The sequence below is a fragment of the Falco naumanni genome, chromosome 1 (assembly GCF_017639655.2).
Source record: "Falco naumanni isolate bFalNau1 chromosome 1, bFalNau1.pat, whole genome shotgun sequence".
NCBI classification, from domain to species: domain Eukaryota; kingdom Metazoa; phylum Chordata; class Aves; order Falconiformes; family Falconidae; genus Falco; species Falco naumanni.
In genome coordinates this window covers 107,400,958-107,412,241 of record NC_054054.1, presented here as the reverse complement: position 1 = coordinate 107,412,241, position 11,284 = coordinate 107,400,958, and the positions used below count along the sequence as shown (strand labels likewise).

Below are 11,284 nucleotides of genomic sequence, written 5' to 3'. Positions count from 1 at the left end.
AGTTACATAATTTTTCTGAGAGACAAGGAAATCATAACTCAACACATTCTCTCACTTTCTCAGTCTTGGAATCCTTTAAACTTCAGGTTTTTTAAAGAAAAGCAACAGTAATACATTTGTGGTTAACTGCCATGCTGCATGATCTAATAATTCACGGACTTTAAAGGCAGAAAGAGAACAAATTATTTTAAAAATTAACACATCAAATATAAGTATGGTTTAAATTCTAGAAACTTTGTTCTCAGATCAGTGGAAAAAGCCAAAACTGTTTCTATGAATGTATCCTTTATGTGGTGACATTTATGAATTAACTGAATAATCCACTCTCCCTGACTCAGAAGAATATTTTTTTTTTTTTTAAGTAGGAGGTCTCTTCAGGTTTAAAAGCAATGTGGTGGGGTTTAGTTCTTGCTCATAATCTCTCTCTACATTGTGTTTTTGAGCAGGTCAATAAGATTGCTCTATTTGCTACCTCCGTCCTCCATTTGAGTTTCATTTTAAAAACGTGTAGAACGTCCAAGCGGTGGCTGTCTGTGTGAAACATTGCAGCCTACCACATTCCAAATTCCTTCATTTTGAGCATACAGACTATTAAAGTATAATGAGAAATAGTGCTACACTTTGACCTATAAAAACTAAATTCCAGTCTTCATGACAGAAATTAAAGGGAACTCATTCATGCAAAGATCATTTGGGAGCTATTTCAGGTAAGAAAATGCTAATATCCAGCTCTCTTAATAAGTATTATAAAAATGTTCTATTAATTATTCATAACCTGAAAAAATATGGTTAACAGCTCAATTGTAATTAGATCTGATTAGGAATGAAACTATAGAGATTACTGCTATCCTTTACGGGGGGCAGGCATGGAGAGCAACTAGAACTGCATGTGTTGCACAAAAGCTGGTCAGGTTTACATGCATTGACTCTAGTGGTAAACATTATCTTGCGGAAAAAATGAGGGAGAGGGACAAGGAGAGGAAGAGAGTTAATTTCAGCTAATTGGAACCATGAGCTTTAAGGCCATGGTAAGTGTAAATGCTTTTTCTCTTGAGTTTTAGATAGCTGGTAGCTTCTGTTACCAGTTCTTTTCTATACCCCCAGCATAAGCACTGCCTAAGTTTATACAAATGTTTCAATATTAATCAGATATTAACTCTCATTGACAGTTCATATCATTTTCTAAACATGGAAATATATTTGAAAAGTGTGATGCTCTAGGCCTCAAGTTGCAGCTCAGTTGTTTTCTAAATCACAGGACAGTCTGACTAAGCGGGTGAAATGGTGTGTCTGTGTATCTGTTCACGAGCTGTAGTTAACTGCCTCCCTAGAATCACTGTGTTAATGCCTACTGTGATGTCTCCTTGTATCTTAATGCTACACTGAGAAAACCTGTTTGAATGTGATATTGACTTTTTTGCATAGAATCAGAATTGTCTGTATTAAAATGTATTTATAAAAAATATATTTTTTGTGGAAGGAAAGTAGGATTCTAGTTAATATACCATTGGGAAAATGTTAGAAACATTTTTACCAAGTTCATTTATAATTCTTTGTATCTTGTTAGTTACCTGATTTGTTTCCTATAAGAACATCCACTGTGGCCCATTCAGTGGCAATGCGATGCACTGTCATGCAGAGAATCTGGTTTTCAGAAAACTGGGAGTCTTTTGTTTCCTTTTGGGACAGTAGGAAACCAAGTAGGTTGCCAGGAGAAAAAGGAACCTTGGCACCAAATCCACTTCTGTGGCTTTGGCTTCAGCAACTAGTCTGTTTGACTTGTTTGCATATAGATAAGTAGCGAGAGCAAAGATTGAGACTTCAGGACAAAGAAAATTAGATGCTACGATTTAGTCTTCCTGTAGGAGAAGGAAAGTACTAAAATTAATTTATACAAGGATTAAATAGGGAGTACACTTGCTTAAAATTATTTAATATTGGCAGCTTAGTCATAAATGTGCATACTAGGGAATACGCTTAACTTTTTCCATTACGTTCATTAGCAAGTGTTTCTTCTCCTGTAACAAATTGCAAAATGTAAAAAAAACCTAAATAAATTATTGATCCTAGAAATGAGAGTGACTATTTTATTTAAATATTTATATCAGCATATGGAAACCATTCTAATTTTCGTTTCAGATGTCTCCCATCAATACTTGAACTCTAGGTTTGTGCAAACTTATGTAACTAGCTTCACTTTCTGATGATTATAAACTAAGCAATGAACATGTAAAAACTCTGCAGTGGTTTGCCCAGTTACATAAGTAAAATGGTTACATTGAAAGTGTTTAAATGGGATTCAGCTTTCTGACTGGTGAAAAGATCTTGGGGCATAATTAAATTATTTTCAAAGTACATTAACAGAACTTTGGAGTTCCACAGATCACAGTTATGCACCAGATTGTGCTTTTGAAAAGTCTGTTGGCTGCACTACGGAGAATCAATTTTTGAAATTAATATGACACCTGCAATTGCCATCTCTGCCATATCAACTAAAACTGAAACATCTGCTCAGACTGAAGTGAGTTGTGTTCGGGTAATTCCATCATGACATTTTTGATATTTTAGTCAAAGGTTCCTGGGAATATCTCTGTATTTCTCTGTGGAGCAGAACAACTTACCTACTCTCAGAGGAAAAGAAGTATAATGTTGTTTGAAAATAGCTGCTGTAACTCATCTTGATTCTTCAGAATTACTGGGGATGCCTTAGTGACACAGTATCCAGCAGAACAATCATTGTGTACTGGAACTTGCAGAAGAAATGGATTAATGCAAGGCTTTAACTTCTGGATTATTGCTTGTAGCTACATGAAATACCTCTACTGAGTTCGGCAATAAGGTGATGACTAGAGCACAGGTTTGTAATGTGACTATTGTTCAGCAATCATTCATCTGAAATCTGCAATGAAGATACACTCAAAAGTTTGACATCAGTTCTCTTACAAGCACTTCTAAATTGGAGGATAGTTTCTGGCTTTGCCTGTACATGTTCTCTGTGGTTTGAGGCTTTCTCCTGCTTAAGCTTACTCTCAGAATTACTAAAACAACTGGAAGCATCAGGTCTATTTTCTTAGAATTCTTGAATGGACTAGGTGCTGATTTCACTGAATACCTACAGAGAAGAAAGAGTAAAATCAGTACTAATACCTCTAATAAGGGAGGTTAAACAATCTGCTTTTGATGCTGATGCAAGAAAATATAGTGAAAACCCTAAAACTCTGCTGCAGACAGGAGCTGCATAGATAACAGAAACATCAAGACATGAGCAAGAGCCTCACTGTCTGCAAGAGAAGGTCAGGAACTTGGCCCACTCCTCACTTCAAGAAGGGACAGTTAGTACAGATGTAGATGAACCCAACAAGAAGGTAAATAAGGAGCCTTCTAACAAGGACGTGCTAACTGCTAAGAGAAAAGAAACTACTGAAGTGATAAGACTCAAGGACACTAGGGTAAAATAATTGTGGTGGTGGGAGATTGGGACCTCGTACTCAAACGGCCCCCCTGAAGAGGATGGATCCCCCGTTCGGGGAGCATGTGTAGTAAATTTAAAATGAACTGTACCTTTAAATTGAAGCAAGAAAGCAACTAACCAATAATTAGTTCGTAGGTATAGACTTAGGGCAGAACTAACCAACTTCACTGTATAAATATGTATTATGAGTAAAATTAAGTGTGCAAGTTAGGAGGAGCAATCCTGCTTGCACTCTGCACCACAATAAACATACCTGCTTTATAACTCTCCTCAAGTTGTGGAGTATGATTCCGCACGTCAATGCTCAGGTATAACTACCTGGACTCATTAAAAAACTTCTGAGGATGAACAGAACCTTTTTAAAAAAAAAAAAACCACACCAAATTTTATTCAAGATAAAATTTCCCAGTGTTAAATGTCTGTCAGAAATACACTGCATTAACAATGCTTTTTCATTTTTTTTTTCCTTAGCTAGTATGTTGGTCTCATTTATTAATAAATATGCCTAATCATCCTGGAGATTCCTGTACCCCTCCTCAGAGTCTTATTTCTTATGGCATTTTTTGGCTGCTTAGCTATTGTGGCAAACCATATGTGTTCGCACCATGCTTCTAATTCTTTTGTCACCGTTCAAGTGCATTCATCTGTCTGTAAATTGCATTCCCTTAACATTTCTTAACTAGGAATAACACTTCTTAGTGAGATACTATTCCAAGTTTCCCAGCATATACCTTTAAAGACAATGTATCTTCTTTTTAAAGAAAATTTTAGAGATTATGGAAGTCTATCATTGCATGCTAGGATAAAACAAAAGTATTTATTCTACCGATTTAAGTCCACAAAAAGGAGTATTGCTTTACAAAGGGTTTTTTTTTTTTTCCCCCTTAACCGGGGCTGTACAAGAACTTAAAATAGGAGGTGAAATCATGCTGGATAATATATTTTAATTAAAACTACAAAGAGAGTTTAGGTAGGTAGAGCATAATTGCAGTTGGATGATTCCCAGTCATTATTTTGAAAGCTGACATGGGACCTTAAATAACAAAGGCCTGTTTTATTTAAGAATAATTTAATTATTCTAGTAGAGGGCATAAACCATGTTAATGAAGCTTGCATATGAAAGTAATTTGGAGCAAGAAATAAAAACAGGCAGGGAAGTTACAAACAGTAATATAGAAAACACAAAATGAAATTTATTTTACAAAAGGAAGTTAACACATGGGAGAGGAGTTCTAAACACTTTCAGTTATTCCTTTCCTACTGAATGACAGAATCAATCAGAAGAGGCGAATATCAAACTGGATATTTTATAATCTTTATAGTTTAGCTATAAAGAGTAAAAAATTATTCCAGATGGCAAATCACTGGAATATGCCAGTTTTACCATATTTACTGGAACAGTTATGCGCACAGTTGTACTTCTTGTACTTGCTATAGAAGTGTACGTAGCTTTTGCTTTTTCAATAAAGGCAAGAAAAAATTGGAGTAGCAAACCTGGGCAAGGGGAAATGTCTGGCAGTGATAGTAAAGCTTTCAGTAAATTATCATAATTACTTTTATGGAGTAATTGCTAGTCTTGCGTACGCTGCCTAGTGTGTTTTCTCCCACATGCAGCCAAGCAAAGAAACAGGCATACAAAGTATCTTTAGAGCATATGTAGCAGACCCAGTTTCAGCTATGAAGGGTGCTACATGCACCAGACCTGAAAGCTAGAAATACCTAGACCCTATTTTAGTAAAAAAGCCAAACACCAAAACCAAAACTCAACCCCAAAACATTTTCTTTATGAATGATGTTGCAAAAGCTACAGCATACCACAGTTACACAAATGTTATTCTGTTCACTGGCATTCATCTTGTTTTGAAAATCATGTTTTTATTTCCCAGATGCATACCTTACCACCCTTGTATGTAATGATTAAACCTTATATAATTAAACCTGCTGACTACTTTGATGTCTGTACAGTTTCATAAGTCAGGAGAACAGAGGGTACACATGTCCCCTAAAATTAAAACATGCACAGAGACCTGATTGTAAATTCAGAGGAAATAAAACTTTTCTGCCCCAGATACACCAAATCTCTTTAACACCAAGATGTCATGTACCTTTTAAAGATGTTCTCCGCCCAGGAGTTAACCAGCTGGCATTTGTCATAAACTAGATTTGAAATAACAGTCCAGAAGTGTTTTTTGCAGCTGGGAAATACATGCGTATGCTTCCTGTGGCTATCTGGTGACAGGCGCTTGCAGGAAACACAAGCATAAGTGTCACCATGTAGATATCTTATGGTGACAAATAATGAAGACTATTACATTAGCTAACGTTTACATTTCTGCAAGATAATTTAAAATGAGAAAGATATTTTCCAGCTAAAGAAAAAGCTTACACTTAAAGTATTGCAGTTTATCTCCTTAGATTAACTGGGTATTTGGTAGAAAATACTTTTCCATAGGTTTTGGGGTTGTTTGTTGTTTTTTTTTTAAATTCTGAAGTCATAAAGTTAAAGACAAGTATAATAAATACCTGAAGTAATCATTTAGGCCTGGAGCCTCAGACAGGCACAAACATGCTGGGCTTATTCATGTGGTTGAAATTAAATTCTTCACTGGCTGCCTGAGCGAGATCTTAAAATTCTTTGTTCATCCAGATTATGCAAATTCCCTTCTCCAGTGGTGGTGGTTGTTGTTGTTTTGTGGTGTGTTTTTTTTTTGGGGGGGTGGGTGGGTGGGGGTGGGGTGGTGTTGTTGTTAGTGATTTGCTTCTACCCGAGAGAGCTCGGTGCGTGGCCACTCGCAGCCGCTCCAACAGCACGAATCTGCTGGGCAGCCGCCTCCCCAGAGGCTTCTGGAAAGGAACGGAAAGGAAAGGGAAGGGAAGGAGTCCTGTAGGAAGCGCGGGGCCACACCTGCCTTGTTTTGAGCCCATGACTCATCCCCGCCCGCCGCCGGGCCTTCCACCTCTCACTCTGCGCGCACGAAGCGCGCCCTTTCCGGCACCGCAGGAGGCGGCCCGGCACCGCGCTGCCGACCTGAGGCGGAGTAACCCCGCTGGCGCCCACCGGATTTTCCCGCCCTTCCCTTCAAACCCCCGCGGCGGCCAATCAGCGGGCGGGGCGGGCCGGGCCAGCCCCCACCAGCCGTCAGCGCCGTGAGGCGGCCGCCTCACCCCGTGCCCGGAGCCGCCGGCGGGGGCCCTGTCGGCTGGCCCGGCCATATCGCGATAGTAGGCGGTGCACGGGAGATGACGGGCCGCGGGAAGCGGCGGTAGCCCGGGTGCTCCCTGCCGGGCGGCAGGAAACCGCTGCCGGCGAGGTGGGTGTCGGTAAATCACCTCAGCGCTAGCTTGGGAGCCTGTCATCCTCCCGCCTGCTCCTGCTGCTTCTTAGTTGACGTAATTAATCTTCTGGTGACGGGTGTGTGAATAAGAAGTTTGAGTAATGCGACTAACGGCGGTCTCTGTTGTGCAGCTGGGCCTAATTGGTTTTGTCAGGAATAAATTTTTAATGGTTTTACTCTCCTCTTGTGTGCCCTAGCCAAAAATCGATAGATTCAGAATAGTAAGTCTCCAATTTATCGAAGCAGCAAAATATTTTGGGGCTTTGTTACTCAGATGGCTGAAGGTTTAATAGGGGTTTGCACATCAGTATTGGCCCTGAGGCGTGTAGCATGCTTGCTAACAGTTTGCAGCAAAGTTGGTGTGAATTCAGTGGATCTTGGAAGCTGCTTCCAAGCGCCCTTTGGCGTCTTGTGGCATGTGTTTATTTGGAGAGGTTAATCTTGGTAAAGGCTGCTAGGTTGTCTGGCTTCCTGCTTATCTCTGTGCCCCTCGCTAGGCTGAGCCTAAGCTTGGAAATCTGTAACCATAGGGTACCAGAAAGGAATCTTGACGTGTCGATAACAGACAAAAAAAATCATTGTTACAAAATGCTGAATAGCACCGACTGCCAGCTTTTCACCACTGGGGAGGGCTCGTGTTTGGTAATGGTTTCACACTGATGGCTGTTTGCTGAGATCTGGCAGTTCATAATCATTCAACATTTGTTATATTGATACCTAAATTTTTCATCAATGTGCTAGCTGACTGAGTAGCACTCAGAGGAATAAATCCAGTATGCATTAGTGGTGTTCCTACTGCTGTTTATTTTCAGTAATTTCAGTATTTTCAGTGCAAACAAATACTGTTTGTGCATGTTTGTTTCTTTATCTGGACAAAAAAAAAATAATTGCCCATTTTGGCTTCTGAAAGGACTGGATTTAAATTTTATTTTATGAACTAACTCCATCATTCATTATTTTTGTGAGGAACAAATCAGTAGTTCTCAATTAAATTTTTTGCTATGGCCACACATGGGAGATGCTACTTTAAGATTCCGTTCACATTATTGCAGTGAGGGGATGCCTGGTGAATTATGTAGTTCTTCAGCTAGTGAATGTTTTGGTTTTGTTTGTGTTAGACTATAAATGGATTAGGAAGTCAGAAAAAGCTTATGTAAAAGTGTTTACTGGTTTTGATATTTAGTAGTCTAAACACACATTTATGCACAGATCTGGAAGTCTTAAGTGTAAAAATGGAACATTAACACTCTGGAATCCAAATATTTGTTTCAGCCAGTAGCTTAAACTTATTTGCAAAAGCCAGTAGACCAGTTGCACTTTTCAAGCTTTGTGTGCAAAATTAGAGACACAAAGTAACATTGATGTGTTATTTAATACTTATCTGTTCCGTAATACCTATTAATCACTTGTTTTAAAGTAGCTCGGTGCTGTGCCAGGGTTAAAGGTATGAAGGTATCTGAAAAGAACTGTATCAACGAAAGCAAATGAGTCTTCAGTTTTTATACCAAGAAGAGGAAAACATATGGGTAGCAGCCTACTTTAGCCTGAAGTCTTATAACTGTAAATTTGGGCTCATGTCAAGAAAAAGAGCTTGCAAACATAGTTTCAATATAAATTGCTATCTGAATTTTCTGAAGTTTGAATGAAAGATGCAATTAAAAAAAAAAAGGTTAAACTAATAAATCCTAAACTTTAGAGTGCAAATTTTTCCTAATCATATACTGGAGAGGGAAACAGTGAAGACTTTCTTCTGTTTGGTAATAAGGTATTTTTATGGTAATTACAGTTAAGACATTTTTTTTCCCTAGACAGAAATAGCTGTTTGCATAATGTGTTTGGTTTAGGCTGATTAAGCAAATGTCGTTAGCCTTGGACTGGGAAAACATCATTCTTTTCTTTCTTTCTCCCCCTGTTTTCAGACTACTACTTAAAATGATCTTTAATGCAAATGTATCTTAAATAGATTTGCAGTGTGTGCAAAACACTTATTTTATGGTAGGTGCAATTTAAGGTGTCACCAGCTCTACAAGTTCTAAGAAAACTACTACTGTGCTATCAGTGACTGTGTCAAAAAATATTTTTTAAGTACTAGATAAGGATTGTACAAGGATTATTCTTCCTATATAAACAAAAGTAGTTAAATAAATATAGTTTTTAACTTTTTTAAAAAAAGAATTGTTCCAGAATTGTAATTTATAGTATGACTTTTTCCTCATGCACCCATATTTCAATGGGATTTCTTTTGCGTGTACCTGAATCACCAGAATCACTGAAGCAAGACAATAAAATTCTAGATGCAAGAGCCTGAAAGGGGGTGGGAAGGGGAACCCAGACAATTTATATTAGTTAATAACTTGCAGTCTTTTTAAAATGTGACTCTTTTTTTAATAAAAGTCATTACATTATTTTTCTTATAACTTCTTTGAAATGTCCAACCATGTTAAATATGGAATGCATTGGAGAAAATACTTTAAGGTGCTTAGAACAAATAACTTTATATAGGGAAGACAAACCTCTCTTGTGTAGCTACAGTATGTCAAGAAAATTAAGCAAAATACAAAAAAAGATGTTAGAGTGTTCTTTTCCCTTTTGTTTTTTATGTCTGATAATTCTTCGAAGACTTATTGCCAAGAAAAATACATAATACAGTATGGTGCTTAGATTTCCTTCTCTATTTCTTCCTTCCCCTCCGCCTTGTGATCATGTGTATGGTCACAAGCATGGAATATATTGGTGCATGTGAGAGAATGCCCTAGCCTGTTAAACACAGATCACAGAGGATATGAATAACACATACAAATTTACAAATAATGAATTAATTGCTATGCTTGTAAATTATAAGTCTCTAACACAACAAAAGAACCTTATCTTTTCTTCATTTAAAATCTGTGATTTTGGAGTTTCTGTAGCAGATATTCAGCTCATCTAAAGTGTGGTCCAGATCATACCGTTGGTTTGAATGGGTTTTTCATCTGCCATGGATTTGCTTTAATCACAAATATTTTATTGCAATTTTGCCATGTCTTTAGCGTGATGGACCTTCCTGATACACTTCATTTGGTACATTCTCATGCATTTTCTTGTCATCATCTCTCTCTGCCAAATATAAAATATTGGGAAGACCATTAATTCTGTAGGGTAATATCTTGCAAAATGTAACATCCTGTATACTGGCCATAATGCGGTTCACGGTATGCTACTCAGTATGTATTCTTGTAATGATTTTAAAAAAGGCTAATAAGAATTTGATGCAAATGGTGATTGAAAGTAATTGAAAACTGAGTATGTCACTCCCTTAGGCCTCTGAAAATTTTGATCTGTGTACCAACTCCGGTGTTTGCAGTGAAGGGCTTCTAAATGGAGAGGGTTTTATCTTGAGAAGTCCTTGAGGGTGTAGGTAACTGAATGCAGAAGTCCCACTGATGTCAGAGTGGCTGTTCTCTGAAGTTAAGTGAATGTATTTATGAGGGTCTGGCACAGATGGTCCTACCTGAGCAGTGGGGGTGCTGGCAGAGTAGTGCTGTCTTCTGACGAAGTCAGAGAGCATACACATGCACAGAGCAAGGGAAACTAGTCTCTCAGCACAAGCCAGATCTATTGTAAATGGTCTAATATTTGTAGATAACATTATTTACCACTTATTGTTATTTTTGGCTTAAGAGATGTTGGCATGTTTTAAGGAATAATAGTAGCTATGTGTTGGAGAGCCAGTGGGGTGCAAAAACATGCTGCCTGAGTGCAGGGCAGGGGATCTGTTTGGTTTTGTTTTTCCTCAGTGCATGGTTATATTAAGTTATATATTTGTTTGTTGTTTTGTTTTTTTTCCCCAAAAAAGGTAGCTAGGATAGTATTATTGCTCTTAAAGTTTGCACTTGGTAGGTATTTATTTGTAACTTGGTAACTTTTAAATTATACTGAATATAATGTTCAGCAGCTTTATACTTACTGTATGCTTTAGGGTTATCATGTAGTATGCACATTTCTAGTGATGTGGCATGCTTAATTTTTTCCTTATTTCTTTATCTAAATGTTGGTCAAGAATTGATTCACCTAGCTCTGCTATGTTTGTACAACTCTCTTCCTGCTGTTTTTTTGAATAGAAGAGCTTTGCAAGCTTGAGTCTGCATATTCTCACTCGGCATATTCTGTTTGCAGGAATGCAGAGGAAGAGGGGCTCAAGTCAAGTGAGGATTTCTTGATAGCTGCGTGACGGATTACAAAGTTGCATCACATGTGTTCTTCCTAAATCTTCTCTATCTGTCTGCCCCTAATCTGATTTTAAGTCTAGGCTAGTAGGCATGGTTGAGGGTGTAGATTTGAACCTGGGTTTGGCTTCACTCCTAACAGGCAGTAATCCCACCTGGCTGTGAGAAAGCAGCTAACTAAACCTGCATGCATTTATTTTAACAGTACTATCACTGTTCTACCTGGTCTATGGTTTTCCTTGTAAATCCTTGCTGATTTTCATAGTGTAAGT

The 11,284-nt window shown here is 38.0% G+C and overlaps 1 long non-coding RNA gene across 1 annotated transcript in view; it reads left to right on the top strand.

Moving 5' to 3' along the window:
- Positions 1-6,673: 6,673 nt before the first annotated feature.
- Positions 6,674-11,284, top strand: part of LOC121098223 — a 49,753-nt gene continuing 45,142 nt past the window's right edge. The window contains exon 1 of the long non-coding RNA XR_005831210.1: positions 6,674-6,783. This is a non-coding gene — a long non-coding RNA (uncharacterized LOC121098223). The remainder of the gene's footprint in view (positions 6,784-11,284) is intronic.